Source organism: Dysidea avara, chromosome 6 (assembly GCF_963678975.1).
Source record: "Dysidea avara chromosome 6, odDysAvar1.4, whole genome shotgun sequence".
NCBI lineage: Eukaryota > Metazoa > Porifera > Demospongiae > Dictyoceratida > Dysideidae > Dysidea > Dysidea avara.
Window position 1 is genome coordinate 37,656,048 of NC_089277.1, and position 5,109 is coordinate 37,661,156.

The window sequence follows — 5,109 nt, forward strand, 5'->3', positions numbered from 1 at the left end:
ACCATGTACCCAACAGCCCACCTGTAGGTAATAACCAGAAGGTGATGTGATGTGTACACATGTAGGTATTGAACAAAAAATGTTTGTAGCAAGTTTGGAGGGGTAGTGTTAACTCCTTCTAATGTAAATACAGATCAAATGAAAACCTTTGCAGAACTTCATCTTTCTGACAATTCATTTTTGTAGCCAAACACTTTGCAGAAAATTGAGATGTTTTACAAATGTCATTTTTCACATGCCAGAGGGATGGCTTCACCATCCTGCAGCCTATCAAAGATAATTATAGTGTTCACAAACTATTGACTTAGTGTAAAAGTTGTACAATATACATACATTGTATAAGTGAAATATGAGTAGCTCTATTCTTTTATGATTTTCAAGCATACATATAGAAATTCCCTTAAAAGCTGTAAATGTTGTTACTATAGTGAGCAATACATAGTTGACTGTTGTGTAAGCAGGCTGGCACCTTTGTGTATAGTCTAAGAGATAATATCATGATTGAACTATGGAGTACATTGTCTACACCTGTTATCCACAGTGGAAATTGTTTAGTACTTCAAGCTTCGTATGAATTGAGTGTTTATTTATACTGTATATTTTATGAGAACTCATAAATAGAACTGCTTGCTATATTGTAGCCTACACCAAGTTACATATATTATGGGTATGGCCTCAATATGATGAGACATACTGCACTATAGTACACAATAGACATATAGGTGATGGACCATCACCTATATGTCTATTGTGTACTAGCTATAGTGCAGGATGTCTCATCATATTGAGGCTAATACAGTTACTGACCATCACTGATGGTCATACAATAATAACTGTATTAGGTCCACTGTAGTATACTAGTATGCTCCTATGTAAGGAATTCACTACCATAAATGAGTGGGTATGGCCAGATTACCCTCTGAACAGCTAACTCTATGTACATATTTCAGATCTATGAGAAAGACTAACAGCATGATAGCATCACTATAAGCTTCATTATAACAACACCCATATGCTTCATTGACATATTTTAACTAGACAATAACTACTTCAGTATATAGCTTTACAGCTATAGGTTCTATACCATATCAACAGATAAGCAACTCTTTTATTCTTTATAATATGTTTACTGAGGTGCTGATGAGATCAGACTGATGTTACAAAGGTTATAACTGGTAGTGGTACATAGCTTACTCCACAGCTCGCATACAGGTCATACACACTACACTATGTTAATCACACTCTTCTAGATCACAATACTGACATCCTGTTGTTGAGACACAGCCACACACAAATAGTTGTTATTGGAGACAAGATACTTGCAGGTCACAAAGACTGGTGCTTGTAAACCACCCACACTTCCAAGTCATAAGACCACCTCACGCTAACCTCTCTATTGTTGTATCCAGTACTTGACAATTTTATAGACACTACACACACAGAAGCAGTCACACACATCGCTAATTTCTAAATAAATTTTGATGCTTTTACATACAAACAAGATGTTGTACGATGGCTACAACTAGTGGGATTCAACTCACCCCACAATCACCCACATTTCAAGTCATAATACATACACATCACTCCATGTTGACAACATGCTCACTACACACTGTCACCCATTATTAAATGTGACCGAATTTTGGAATATCATCCATATGGGCACATTTTACACCTAAAATATTTCACAAATCTTAAAGTGCAAATATACTTGTTAATGGTTTTATGCCATTCTCAATACCTTAAATTACAAGTTTGAAATATTTTTAAAACTGTGCCATGGTCTTATTAGCAGCCCGCTAAATGTGAAAATTCTACTTATTTCATACGCCCATATGGGTGATTTTTCAAAATTCAGTCACAAATACTTTTTAGTCTTGTATATACATACGTAGCTTGCGTTGTGCTCTCTGGCCATTTTGAAGAACTTTTTATGTTAAGTTGCTTAATTTTGTAGCAGAATCATATCAAGGGATCTGGTGCTGATTTTAGTAAAATTGAAATGTTTTACATGTGTGTTTCATGGGTCCTGTCAACCCACCATCTTTTTGTAGGTTAAAACATTAAAGTGAAATGATTATAAGTAAAATTCACGCTATAAAATATTACTACAGTTATGGTTAAACTAACTCTGAGCACCAGCTGTATATTTTCTCCAACAGATAAAGCTACTGTTCATCTACAAAATTTAATATCTTCTTAAAATAGCTGCAAAAATAAGTTGAGCACATTTGCAGCTACAAAAATGCATTGAGAAGATATTTGTAGGTGAACTATATCCCATTCTTTTTCTGCACAACTTTTGTGTTGATTTCTGTTCTAAACTCAAATTTTTATTGCTAAAAGTTGAAGTGGCTTAATTGGTTGCTATAATACACAAGGCTGCCAGATAATATGAGGTGACATCTACTCCTGTTATAATAATAATTGTACATATTATGTGGGTGACTGATTCCTGTGTCCTCAACTATTAGTATGTTATGTGTTTCTAGTAATGAACCATTAACACATGTTAATGATGATATTGTACTATTAGTATTAATAAAGGCAAAGTATTGTGTGGGTGTGTGATTACTGTACCAATGACGGTAAATTGTTGAATTGCCCACACAAAATTGATTTGGAAATGTCACCAAGTTTTAGTGACAGAATGCTGAGTGGTACCAGATATGGTTTTCATCCTCAATTGACTACACTCCTTCAAATCAGGCAAAGGAATATCAATCCAATTAGTTCATAGGCTGAAGTACCACTGGGTCTAGTAGATCTGAGTATCACAATTCTGACTCCTTGTATGCCACTGGGTCACTAGGGAGATAACAATTTCAGTCACTGTACAACAGAGCCTATCCCCTACTATGCATGTTGTATTGTTCTTTCAGATAAATTTTATGTACGATAACCATGAATCACTAACCAGACTATTTGAAGTGCTGTCTAGTAAGTGGGAAGTAGAGCACTGAGTTAGCTACTGGCTATACGTACAACACTATCATCACCCATCACCTATAGGGGAATGGTGATAATTCATTACTGTCTATAAATTAGCAACTCATTACTCAATTACTATGATCACCATGGTACAGTGTCACACAGCTAACTGTAATGAAATAATTACATACACTGGTACTAATCAGCTGGCAGTGGAAAATGAAACTCTGAAATAAAGTACAGTGCCTGGCAATGCTTATTGACCTGACCTAGTCTGGAAACCCTGACATGCAAGACTTCTGCAGCTGGAATTCAACTATATGTGCATCGTGCAGAACCCTGGAATCCTCACCAATGCCATCAATATTGTTGTGAATTTCATTAAGAATCTCAGAAGTGCAATACACTCTGATGAATAACGTCATTCATCACTATTTTACATGGTGAACTAGTGATGGGGACTTTTATACATCAACAAACATCACTAATAACTGCCATATAAAGAAGAATCATGGCTATAATAATTTTATGCTTAGCCATTCTTCAAAACTTATAAGTTACATCATTTTATGTCACAAGGAATCTTCACATTGTAATCAATTATTAATAATAGTACAGTTACCAGCTTTGCCACATTTGATGTCATATCTTATTATGATTAGTTACGTATAACATGTCCAGAAGTGTCTAAATGTTTAGCCTTGACATCATTAATGAACTTTGTCTTTGATGTAATGCAACACTTACACAAATACATGAGAACATGTGTATGGATGTAGTGTACAGTGGAACCTCTCTTAACAAGCACCTTGAATTAAGTACAAAATAGAATAAACCTCCATACTAAGGACAAAAATTTTGGTACCAACAAGTCTTGTTAATACACTTTTTACCTCTGGAAGAGGAAAACTCAGCAAAAAGTAGGTCCCAAAATGTTTGTAATAGAGAGGTTCCACTGTGCATGTGTTCTGATGGTAAAATTTAACATTATGTACTGTAGCACAACATTTGTATGTATGTATGTAGATAAATGTGCACTTAATGGAACTCTTCATATCAAACATAGCACTACCACTAGATAAATTATGTACATCACTAACATATTATAGTCCAGCTATAGTTGGACAGGTTTTCCCCTTTATACTGTGTAGCTGGTCTATAACATGTCCACCAGACAAGTGAACACCAATACTTCTGTTATACTAAATAATACCATCACTGTAATTAGTCTGTTTTGTTTTCACCTGTGAAACTCACTTAGATGAAAGACTTCAACATGTTTTCTCTCTTGATCCAGTGGTTTGTACTGTAACAGTAGCTATTTTAAGGGTGCTCTGTACAGTATGCTTATATGGCTTCCCATGAAATTTAATTTGTTCTATAACTTACAAATGGTTTTAGCAAATGTTCTGTACTTTTTTACTGGATATAAGCTAACACTAGTACACAGTTTAGTCCAAACCCAACTGCTAAATTTGCTTTAGAACACGAATTACAGTTTTTTCCTTTATACTAGAACTAGTCCTACAGTTTACACACAATAGCCTTGATACTTTTATGATACACCATGCTAAACAGCACAAACCATTGTGCGTTTTTTTGTCTTTTAGCTTCTCAATCATCACATATTTATCTTTCGGGTTGACACTCCCAGAAATCCTTTTCTTTACTTCCACATTATTCATCATCTGAACTTGCTATCTCAAAATGGCAAATGCTCGACTTTGGCAAAATTACTAAAGTAGCTTGTGTGAAAATTTCATGTCTATTGGATTAAAAATGACGGAGTAGTTCTAATTTAAGTGATAGGGTGTAGAATAGCAAGATGCGTGTGCCTGTTGCTATGGGATACCTAATTTACAGGTACTAAAATGCGTCAACATGTCAGAGACTAATTAAGTTTTCTTTTAGTGCAAAACAGACTATATAGCCTTGTATGAACTGTACAGAGCACCCTTAAGTACACCAACACAGGCATTTGCCTTTTCTCACCTGTATGATCATTATTGTCAGAGTGCTACACTGTATTTTGATTAAAATATTCAAAGGGCTTTGATCACAGTGATATTACTGTTTTTAGGTAGCCTTTGTAACAAGTTATTGGACAGGTGAGCATAAAGGACTGTATGACTTTTGCCACCACACATATGGATCTGTATGCTGATTTTTTGTGTCTCA

The 5,109-nt window shown here is 35.0% G+C and overlaps 1 long non-coding RNA gene across 1 annotated transcript; it reads right to left on the reverse strand.

Moving 5' to 3' along the window:
* Nucleotides 1–2,540: 2,540 nt before the first annotated feature.
* LOC136257488 (uncharacterized) lies at nt 2,541–4,266 on the reverse strand. The gene is made up of 3 exons (XR_010702030.1): nt 4,189–4,266; nt 2,918–3,006; nt 2,541–2,808 (listed from the first exon to the last, which is right to left on the reverse strand). It is a non-coding gene; the product is annotated as an uncharacterized lncRNA (long non-coding RNA).
* Between the last annotated feature and the right edge of the window lie 843 nt (nt 4,267–5,109).